General features: G+C 42.2%; 1 protein-coding gene across 1 annotated transcript in view; it reads right to left on the reverse strand.

Moving 5' to 3' along the window:
* The window catches only part of LOC126088113 (golgin subfamily A member 8Q-like), a 202,781-nt gene that overhangs the window by 148,643 nt on the left and 41,775 nt on the right, over positions 1-12,363 (reverse strand). The window lies entirely within an intron of this gene.

Below are 12,363 nucleotides of genomic sequence, written 5' to 3' on the forward strand. Positions count from 1 at the left end.
GCAACGAATTTCGAAAATTTAAACAGTTCATCCGATTTTGTTGCTTGACATCTCTTAGAAACCTATTAGTGTAAACCTAAATTGGTATAAATTACAGACATGTAGCTTGAATAGTAAATGAGTTATTGGAGGTCAAAGTGTCCGATTACTATCGATCACATCAGGCCATAAGTATCCACAGTTACACGAAAAAATGGCAGCAGCATGCTTATAAATATGTTTATTCATCTATGTCTTTGTTTATATCTGATATATACTATTCATGAAGAAATTGGTTAAATATTTACTGTGTTTCAGAAAGCACAGAGACATTAGGCTACTGGACTACCTTTGTTGATATTCCTTTGATATATGTTTATTTAATTTGTTTATGTATTTAATAATGTGTGGTAGAGCATGTTTATGATCCAGCCATAGGAACATTTAATTAACTTCAATTTATTTAAATGTAAATCCAGTATTTCAAATGTGTTTCATTATGTCTGTGAGTGTGCATTGGCTTGAAGACAGGGTGGGAGCGCTCTAGCCAGTCACAGCGCTCCTGAATGAGAAGATTGAATGGAAGTGGGAGAACAGTACAGGACAGGACATGGAGGGTCTGGGACAGTCGCACAGGACGCGACGGATGCATGATCGCAGCAGAGACTTGGAGAGTGTGGAGCAGTTTGCGCATGGTTGCAGCAGACAGAAATACTTCATAGTGCCGACTTGTGCACTTGTGAGATTTCCGTGGCTTCTACAGCGAAGATGTAGTGTGCGTTTAACAGTGAATATGCGAGCCATGTTGTTGTTCATAACTAATTACGTGCAGTAGGAATCTATTGTTTCCCTGTTATTTAACTTATATTTTATTTAATTGCTGGACCATCGACACCAATAAGTGTTTTGCAGAAATATACCACATTCTCAAAAGTACTTCTACTATGGTACTCATCATTTAAAGTCATTAAGATAGTACCTGCAGATTTTATTTAATTGCAATCTTTCATTTATAAATTTCTATGTTACATTCACAATTGCTGAGTGATAGGAACCTTTGACCAGTCGATTCATGGGTATATTCATATTGTATGCTGTAGACTCAGCAGTATTTGGCTTGTAATGCGGCAACTATGTATCCCAGCCCCTAGACAACGGAACCAGCCAAAACTTTTAATATTTCAACACTGAGTCAGAGGGAAAGTAGTTGAGGGTCACCATCACACCATTGCATTTTAATGTTTTTGAAAGCCCATAGTCTGCAGTCCCTTCTGTAGTGTTACTTAGTGGGTTGTAATATATTCCCAGATTCTTCACTTATTACTTACTGGTTCTTGATACTTTGTAAGCAGGCTTTTGTGGGCTAGTTGGAGGTGTACAAGCAGTTGAGGAGTAAGGACTTGGGAGTGGGCATCCAGAGCTGATGTTAAATGAGAACAGAAAATAAAGAGCATATATTGCAGTATATGTAATACTTGGGGTGCCTCTACAATACAAAGTTACCACGTGCAGGTCGTCTAGGAGATCAAACAAATTAAAGATGTAGGCAGTAGGAGTAGGGTCAGTTCATGTTAAGTTCTGCTGGTGGCTGGTCATGAAGTGCAGAGCCAGAGGCCATCTCCAAAGAAAGACATCTGTTCTCATTGAGGTCTGGATCACAAGAGAGTGAGGCAACTGTGTTCTGCTTTCCAGAACCCTCCAGTGTTCACACATGTGACCCATCTGCCACACTTGATATTGGCTAAACCAATGGCATGAATCTACCACCAACTTCAGCAGAGGGCTGAAGTCATCTCTTGTCAGCAGCTTCAATGTGTCAGTTCTGAAAGGCAGGCAGCTTGAATAATGTAGGCACAGCTTAAGTTACCCTGGGAGAAAACTTGTAAAGACTTCTACTTCTACATCTATATCTACATCTACACTTATTCCACAACCACTGTACAGTGCATGGTGTAGCTACTAGTCATTTTCTTTCCTGTTCCACTCACAAACTGAATGAGGGGAAAAACGACTATCTATATGCCTCCAACAGAGCACTAATTTCTCATATATTCTCTTCATGGTCCGTATGTGAACTGTTCATTGGTGGCCGGCCGTTGTGGCCGAGCGCTTCTAGGCGCTTCAGTCTGGAAACGCGCAACCGCTACGGTCGCAGGTTCAAATCCTGCCTCGGGCATGGATGTGTGTGATGTCCTTAGGTTAGTTAGGTTTAAGTAGTTCTAAGTTCTAGGGGACTGATGACCTCAGATGTTAAGTCCCATAGTGCTCAGAGCCATTTGAACCATTTGTTCATTGGTGGGAACAGGATCATTCTGCAATCAGCTTCAAAGGGCAGTTCTCTAAATTTCCTCAATAGTGTTCCTTGAAAAGTACATCACCTTCCCTCCAGGGACTTCCATTTGAGTTCCCAAAGCATCTTCACAATACTTGTGTGTTGCTGAAATCTACCGGCAGCAAATATAGCAGTCTGCCTCTGAATTGATTCAATGTCTTCCTTTAATCTAACTTGTTGCGTTTGAAATAAATTTTTTTAAAATATTCCTTGACTGGCTGCCAGCCTGTACAGTGGCCTTCTTCAGGTGTCTGCAGATTCACAGTTTTCAGCATTTCAGTGATGTTCTATTGTGAGGCGAACAAATCTATAACCATTCATGCTGTCTTTCTTTTTATACATTCAACATCCTTGTTTAGACGTATTTACGAGGGAGGATCAGAAAATAACTCACTATAATTTTTTTCTTCCCTGGTACTGCATCTAAATGTTGAATTTCACAATGATATAGTTTGAAGTTTGCACTACAGAGGGTAATATTGTTCTCATGTGCAGCTGTAGCACGAGTAACCTGAACTACATTACTAATATGATGTGAATATTACTGTCAACTCATGAAGAGCAGTGAAGTGTAGTTCGATATTTGTGGGCCAAAGGGCATAAACTGAATGAAAGTCACAGTGATATGTGTGGCATGTATGGGGAAAACTGCATGGGCTGTAGCAACGTCTCCAGAGAATGTGCATTCTTCTAAGGGGGGCGTGTGAGCCTTAGCAACTCACCAACCTCTGGGCAACTGGTTAACAGCTGCACCCATGCAGAATGTTGGAGCCACTGAAGCAGCAATTCTGAGCGACCGCTACATGCAGCTGTGAACCTTATCACAGCAGTCCAGTATTTCCTATGGTGCGGTGCATGATACTGTTCATGAGACAGTGAAATTTTGTAAAGTTTGTGCTAGCTGGGTGCCTACGAAACTGACAGGTAACCATAAGGAACACCGAATGATGACAAGCTTGGATCACTTAAAGCATTATGCTGTGGAAGGGCACAAATTTCTGAAAGGAAATGTCACTGGTGATGAGTTGTGGGTATAACATTACATGTCTGTATCCAAGCAGGCCTCTATGGAGTGGAAACAAGCTGGTTCCCTAATAGGAAAACAATTCAAAATGACTCAGTCTGCTAGGAAAGTGCTTCTGACAGTGTTCTAGGATATGCTTGGAGTTTTATTGGTGAACTTTGCTTAACAAGGAAATGCTGTGAATGCTGCAGCCTACATTAAAACTTTAGTTAAGTAGCGCCATGCCCATCATGAAAAACGTCACAACATTAAAGCTGATGGTATCAGACTTCTTCATGACAGTGCTCACCTCCATGTTGCTGCTCCTGTTTATGAGAAAACTGCCACATTTTGGTGGGAGGTGCTCCAGTATCCACCATACAGTCTGAATTTTCATCTGTTTGGTCCTATGAATAAATTCTTGGCTGGCCAACGCATTGCGACAGCTGTGGAAGTGAGCTCAGTAGTCTGCATATGGCTATGCTCCAACCAAATGGACTTCTATAAACAGGGCATACGAAATTCGTACTACAATTGCAGAAATGTGTTGAGAATGTTGTTGGCTATGTCAATTCATTTGTGATTTTTTTCTACTAAACTTTTTGGTAATAAAATTGTTGTGCATTACTTTCCATCTTTCCTCATATATGGATCCCATACACTTCAGCAATATTCTAGGATGGGACACCTGTGAGTTTTGTAAGCAATCTCCTCTCATTTTACTTTCCCAGTACCTTAACAATGAACTGAAGTCTGCCTCTTGCTTTGCCTATGACAGAGTCTATGTATGTGTTCCATTTCATATGTCTAAAAATTCTTATACGGAGATATACACTATGTGATCAAAAGTATCCAGACACCTCCAAAAACATACATTTTCCATATTAGGTGCACTGTGCTGCCACCTACCTGCCAGGTACTCCATATCAGCAACCTCAGTAGTCATTAGACATCATCAGAGAGCAGAATGGGGCACTCCATGGAACTCACGGACTTCAAAAGTGGTCAGGTGATAGGGTGTCACTTGTGTCATATGTCTGTATGTGAGATTTCCACACTCCTAAACACCCCTAGGTCCACTGTTTCTGATGTGATAGTGAAGTGGAAATGTGAAGGGACATGTACAGCTCAAAAGCATACAGGCTGACCTCGTCTGTTGACTGACAAACACCACGGACAGTTGAAGAGGGTCGTAATGTGTAATAGGCAGACACCTATCCATACCATAACACAGGAATTCCAAACTGCATCAGGATCCACTGCAAGTATTATCAGGTGAGGAAACTTGGATTTCATGGTCAAGCGGATGCTCATAAGTCACACATCACACTGGTAAATGCCAAATGACACCTCGCTTTGTGTAAGGAGTGTAAACATTGGACAACTGAGCAGTGGAAAAATGTTGTGTGGAGTGATGAATCACGGTACACAATGTGGCAGCCCGATTGCAGGGTATGGGTATGGCAAATACCCAGTGAACGTCATCTGCCAATGTTTGTAGTGCCAACAGTAAATTTTGGAGGCAGTAGTGTTATGGTGTGGTCATGTTTTTCATGGAGGAGGCTTGCACCCCTTGTTTGTTTTGCATGGCACTATCACAGCACAGGCCTACATTGATGTTACAAGCACCTTTTTGCTTCCCACTGTTGAAGAGCAATTCGGGGATGGCGATTGCATCTTTCAACAGAATCGAGCACCTGTTTATAATGCACAGCCTGTGACGGAGTGGTTACACGACAATAACATCCCTGTAATGGACTGGCCTGCACAGAGTCCTGACCTGAACCCTACAGAACACCTTTGGGATGTTTTGGAACACTAGCTTTGTGCCAGGTCTCACTGACTGACATCGATACCTCTCCTCAGTGCAGCACTCTGTGAATAATGGGCTGCCATTCCCAAGAAACCTTTCAGTACCTGAGTGAACGTATGCCTGCAAGAGGGGAAGCTGTCATCAAGGCTAAGGGTGGGCCAACACCATACTGAATTCCAGCATTACCGGTACAGAGCACCACAAACTTGTAAGTCATTTTCAGCCAGGTGTCCGGACACTTTTGATCACATAGTGTACATATGAGTTGACTGATTCCAGTTCTGACTCGTTGATACTGTAGAAATATGATACTATGTTTTTGTATTTCATAAACTGCACAATTTTACATTTATGAACATTTAAAACAAGTTGTCAATCTCTGCACTACTTTGAAATTTTCTCAAGATTTGACTGAATAACAGTGCAGTATTTATACAGAGAGTACCTTATTATAGGTAACTTTATCATATGTAAAATGTCTGAGGTTATTACTAAAAGATCATTAACATACAAAATAAATAGCAAGGCTCCCAATACACATCAACAAGGCACAACTAAAGTAACTTTTAGATTTGTTGATGTCACTGCATCCAAGAGAATATGCTACACAAAATCCTTAGTGCAGTCACAAACTTCATTTGAGCTCAGGTTTTCTGTAAAGTTTATGGTTACATTTGGGAATGAGTCTGGTGGTTCACAAAAGAACTCGAAAATGAGATTGTTCCCACCATGGATGCTGAGTCTTAACCATGCAATCTTGCAAGTAGCTTCAAAGTATGTCTCAGCAGAAACTGATTTTCATATCTACCATGGCAAATACACCACCCCCATTTCTCCTTAGCCTATCTTTTCCAAAAAAATACTAAGATTTATGCCTACAACGATACTGCTGTCAATTTCAGGTTTTAGTCAGCTTTCTGTACATAGTATTAAGTGAGCTCCTTTGGTTGTTGAGACTGCTTCAGATTCTGACACTTATATTCAAATGATTCATCACTAGGACTTCACCAGTATCATTGTTGGGGGTAGGGAGCATTTCTTTTAATGAACTAATACTACAGGGTCCCCCCACAGCTGTCATTATCTGGACTTTATGAAGAGTCAACCAATCTAAAATCCCAGTCCAAAATCTCACACACAGTCAACCACTTGTTAGCATGCTCTGGTGTACAATAAACCCCTGAGCCATTCTTGTGGATCCTACAGTTCTCAACCCAATCACACAAACCTAAGAAGTTACAACATAGCCTATTGTAAAACCCTGAAAGTCTCTGGGTGTAACCTTCAACTCCACTCACAGTCAGGGGCCCATAATCGGTGCTACAGATTGTGAGTGTCATTGAAATTATTTAAAACAGATAAGTATTAACTCAAAATTGCAGTAAACTATGTAATAATGATGTGTTTGCTCCCAACTATGCATGTGGTGTAACTCATTTTTACAACCACAATGAAATAAAAGCAGGAAGCAAAATAATATGGAAATTATTTTCATTTTGTTGTAACCAAATTGTACATGAAACTGATCCAAGTAACAAAAACATGGCTTTATTCACAAACATCTGAACAACAACATAACTCAGCCTCTCATGGATCCCCTTGTAACAAGACACAGAACAAATGATGAGAACAGTACAACTGGAAGAACATAAAAGAGGGTCAGTCATCACTGCTCCGCGAGTTGCCAGCAGAAAGTTTGGTGAAGACAGTGCTGTGTGCACATGTCCCACAGGTGGCCTACAGCAGCCAGCCCACCCTGATACAGTTGAACACCAGTTCAAGCACACACGCATAGTGAAACCACTTTTGGCGCACTCACACTTACATGTACTAGTAGCAGGCTACAGAACACCTCTCCTTTGTGTCAAGTGTGTGTCAGCTAGGTACCAGAACATAGAGCCTGAACACATGGAGATGAGGCCACATCCGAGGGCAAAGGGCCTGCATGGCACCCAATGACAGCACCAGAGAGGAGGATGCCATCGTCATATCTGCATCACAATCAGTAGGTAGATCCCACTGTGGAGGAGTCAGGACTGGAACCACCAGCGATGATGGCTGAGGCAATGGTGCCGAGGGGGCCAGTGGAGGCAGCCTGACCGGAACAGCAGGCTGTGGCAATAGACCCAAGGCTGGAGACGGACCAGCACCTGGCACCACAAAGCTGGAACCCCATGGCACTGCACATGGAGGAGGCACCCAATGAGACATGGGTGCTTCCACAGCAGGTGACAATGGGCTCGAGGCAGTGGGTGGCAGAGTAGGCTGCAGTGACAGGATCTGCAACCAAGAACCTGTAGCTTCCAGCGGCAAGCTGGGGTCCAACTGACAAAAGTGGTGTGCCACTTGGCCATATAGACATCACAAAGACAGCATCTCTGATGGCAGACAACAGTAGCCAGTGTCCACTTGGCACAGTGCTCAAACCCTAACACCCATACCAGTGATCCCAGCACGAAGTGGCCAGTAAAATCCAACCGTGGCAGGTGCAGCACAGGCTGCAGAAGATGGGGGGAGGGTGTGTGGCTGCCAGCTGTGGAGCATCTCAGCTGGGCTCTACTCTCCCATAAGCATGATGTGATAGGTGCTCAGAAAACAGAATCCACAACAAACGTTTTCATTTGGGACTTGAATGTATGCACTAGTCATTGCACCTCATCATTCGATTGAGGGTGGAAGGGCAGAGCTGTAACAAGATGAATGCAATGACTGGAACAAAACAAATGGAAGGTGTGAAACATGTACTGGGGCCCATTACCAAAAGCATATGAGTTGTGACTGCAGCTGATGTTGAAGCACACCGAAGAATGTAAGGAAAATGCATCCACAACCAAGAGCCAATAGGAATTCGATAAGGGACCTGTAAAGTCTACATGAATGCATTCCCATGGGGCAGGGGGGGAGGGGGTTGGTAGCAGGCCAGGGGGACAAGGATACCCTGGGAGCTGCCTGCTGTCAGCCAAACTGTTCACAAGCTCCAACAAAATGGTCAATTTCATCATCAATACCCAGCCAAAAAACATGTCTCCTAGCTAGCAGGTTAGTGTGCAAAACTGCCCAATGGCCCTGGTGGAGAAGGAGTAGAACATTGTGTCATAACGTGGTTGGAACGGCTACTCCAGGAGGGAGTTCTTACATGGACAACAGCAGAACACTGTCAAAAACAGAGAAGTGATACCATAAGGAAAAATAGTTGTACAGCAGTACGAAGCCTGACCCAGCATTTTATCTGGACAGCCCTGTTGAACAAATTGAACTATCTGGCAGAGAACTAGATTGGTAGCAACAGCATCTACACCTACATTTACATCCATACCCTGCAAGCCACCTGACGGTGCATGGCAGAGGGTACTTTGAGTACCTCTATCTGTTCTCCCTTCTATTCCAGTCACGTATTGTTTGTGGAAAGAAGGATTGTCGGTACGCCTCTGTGTGGGCTCTAATCTCTCTGATTTTATCCTCATGGCGAGTCTTCCACTGGAGTTTATCTATCATCTTCGTAACGCTTTCGCGATTACTAAATGATCCTGTAACAAAGCGTGCTGCTCTCTGTTGGATCTTCTCTATCTCTTCCATCAACCCTATCTGGTACGGATCCCACACTGGTGAGCAATATTCAAGCAGTGGGCAAACAAGAGTACTGTAACCTACTTCCTTTGTTTTCGGATTGCATTACCTTAGGATTCTTCCAATGAATCTCAGTCTGGCATCTGCTTTACCGACAATCAACTTTATATGATCATTCCATTTTAAATCACTCCTAATGCCTACTCCGAGATAATTTATGGAATTAACTTCCAGTTGCTGACCTGCTATATTGTAGCTAAATGATAAAGGATCTCTCTTTCTATGTATTCGCAGCACATTACACTTGTCTACATTGAGATTCAATTGCCATTCCCTGCACAATGCGTCAATTCATTGCAGATCCTCCTGCATTTCAGTGCAATTTCCCATTGTTACAACCTCTCGCTATACTACAGCATCATCCACAAAAGCCTCAGTGAACTTCGGATGTTATCCACAAGGTCATTTATGTATATTGTGAATAGCAACAGTCCAACAACACTCCCCTGCAGCACACCTGAAATCACTCTCACTTCGGAAGACCTCTCCATTGAGAATTACATGATGCACTCAGTTATCTAGGAACTCTTCAATCCAGTCACACATTGCTGTTATGTGCAATCATTTCAGTATCCAGAGGGAAGCAAAACAATTCTTCATGATCAAAGTAAGGACTAGCACCCACAGGAAGGTGGGACAAGGTGTCCGCATTGAAATGTTTAGACATAGGTCAAAAATAGATTTCATAATTGTAGCAAGACAAGAACAGCACCCAGCATTGTAGGCAGTGTGCTGCCTTGTCAGGCAAGGAAGTGTGAGCATAAAGCAAGGAGACCAAGGGATTATGGTCAGTACAAGTGTGAAACTCAAGAGCCATACAAAAAAATATGAAATGAGCCTCTTTTTCCACCTGAGAGTAGCACTGCCGGGCCAGAGTAGGAGACTTACAGGTAAAAGCAATGGATCATTCAAGCCGCAGGCATACTAGTGCACTAGGACTGTGCCGAGATTGTACTGTGAGGCATCAGTCACCAAACTATGTGCTGGTCCAGAGAGAACATAGCTAAACAAGTGGCCAGGAGTAGTTTGGATTTCAACACCTGATGTTTGCAATCCAGGCTCAAGCAAAAAGGTACATTCTTGTGTAACAAAGCATACAATGGGTGGGCCAATGTGGCCACCTCCAACAGGAATTTATGGCAGTAGGGCCTTCTAGTGCACTTCCTTGTCCAGAGCTAAATAGATATTGCATTGTGCACCACAGAGTTTGCATAAGAGTGATTATGGGCATCACTAATGAATTGACACTTATGGCTAAGGCTGTGAAGTTCGGCTGCCCAGGTACTGTATGACTGGTTTGGTTTCTTGCGGCACCAGTAGAATTCAACTCCCACCACTATGACCTGCATTCGTTTGTGATTGTAGTTGGACACTGAACTGCACATGTGATCAAAAGTAAGAGGTGCTGGTTATTGTAAAGGGCATCCTGACACAGTTATTGATACATTTTAGATGGAATCCATGAGAGGTTGAAGACTTCGGACAAATTTGAGCCTGTCACACTGAAAGCCAAAAAATGCTGTACAAGTCTTTTTTTGTATGCTTCCCCATCATCAGCTGAATAATCATGTGGAAGAAAAGTGGGCAGATGGACCAGTGGAATGGTACCCTGTTGACTGACTCTCTTTTATGTTATTCGTGTTGTACTGTTCATGTCAGTTGTTCAGTGTCTTGTTATGTGGGGCTCTATGAGTGGCTGAAGTATTGCAAAGACCAAACCTTCAGAAATGAAAGTAAGCTATTAACAAACAAACAGCTTAACACATAAACAAGAAAGAAATTGCTAAAACATTTATTTGGAACATTTTAAGCTATGGTTGTGAATAGTGGACACAGCAGAAACAGGAAAAGAAAGAAACAGAGGCAGCAGCGATATGGAAATAGAGTAGAACCAAAAAACTGTCATTGACTGATAGAAATATAATACCAAAATACTAAAAGAAATTAAAGAGAAATGACCATTGATTAACATGATACAGAGCAGAAATACTAAATTAAGTGGACATCTATTTTCACATAACAGCTTCAGAAAAAAAAAATACAAAAAATTAAAAGCAAAATCCTAGAGGAAAATCAAGAGGCTGACCCAGAACATCCACATTACAAAGCATTATCAGTGAAATGAAATGAATGAAGCAACTACAACCAAATGGTAAAGATGGTGAGAGACCGAGTATGATGGCTACATTAACAAGGCACTGCCTTTGGCGTCTGATACTAATGAATTCTTACAAATATCTGGTTGCCACAACTTGTAGAGGTATGAAGTTGAACAATTACATAGATTCAATAGCAGATAAGGCAGGTGGCAGACTTTAAATATCATTTACCCCCTACCAAAACACTTCTCAAGTTTTTGGAAGTCATAGCAAGTGTACTACCAGAGGACATTGATCATACAGTGTCTACAAGGAGAAATGGTCAGTATTCACAGATATGACAGGAATAATCATTCAGAGCAAAAACGTGTAGTAAACATGGGCTCTAGAATGTATACTCTAAGAGCTATGAGCATGACTTCATCCTTGATACATGAAACAAATCTTTTCTACTGCAAACTCTTTGCTTTTCATATCTTGAGTGATGGTTGTATGGATCAAAACAAACAAAAAAATCCACTAAAGGAGGCTCTAAAGTGCATACCTTAAGAACTATGAGCATTTGTTCATCTTTACTACTGTGAGACACATCTCTTCTACTGAACAATATTATAAAAGGGATGGTTGCTACTCAACATATAGTGGAGATGCTGAGTCACAGATATGCAAAACAAAAAGACTGTCACACAGTAAGCTTTCAGCTAACAAGGCCTTTGTCAAAAATAGACAACACATACACAGATACTTGGTAAATGCAACTCACACACATATGACCACAGTCTCTGGCAGCTGAAGCCAGACTATGAACAGCAGCGCATGATGGGAGAGCAACCAGGTGGCGGTAAGGAAGAGGCAGGGGCAGGGAGGGATAGCCATACCCCAGATTTAATTGTATGTAACAGATTTAATTGTATGTAACACCCTCAAAGGGGGACAGTAAAGTAGATAGTAGGTAAGACTGGGGGACAGTAAAGTGCTGCTGTAAGAGTGTACAGGGACAAGGTGGAAAGAGGGTAGGGCATCTAGGAGCAGTTGGGAGGTTAGACGGAGAGCAGTGGAGAGAGGGGGGAGGTAATAGTGTAAGTAGGCTGTTTATGTTTCTTATTGGCAACATTATGTAGCGCTCTGTGTGCTAGTTTGCATTGTTGTCTGCCATTGTAGTGTTGGGCAGCTGGACGTGAACAGCGCGTAGCGTTGCGCAGTTGGAGGTGAGCCGCCAGCAGTGGTGGATGTGGGGAGAGAGATGGCGGAGTTTTGAAATTTGTAACACTGGATGTCATGAACTACTATATATATTATGACTGCATTGTTTGTTCTCTATTAACATCTTTCATTTGCTAACTATGCCTATATTATGACTGTTAAGGTAAATACATTGTTTGTTCTCTATTAACATCTTTCATTTGCTAACTATGCCTATCAGTAGTTAGTGCCTTCTGTAGTTTGAATCTTTTATTTAGCTGGCAGTAGTGGCGCTCGCTGTATTGCAGTAGTACGAGTAATGAAGATT

Source organism: Schistocerca cancellata, chromosome 6 (assembly GCF_023864275.1).
Source record: "Schistocerca cancellata isolate TAMUIC-IGC-003103 chromosome 6, iqSchCanc2.1, whole genome shotgun sequence".
Taxonomy (NCBI): domain Eukaryota; kingdom Metazoa; phylum Arthropoda; class Insecta; order Orthoptera; family Acrididae; genus Schistocerca; species Schistocerca cancellata.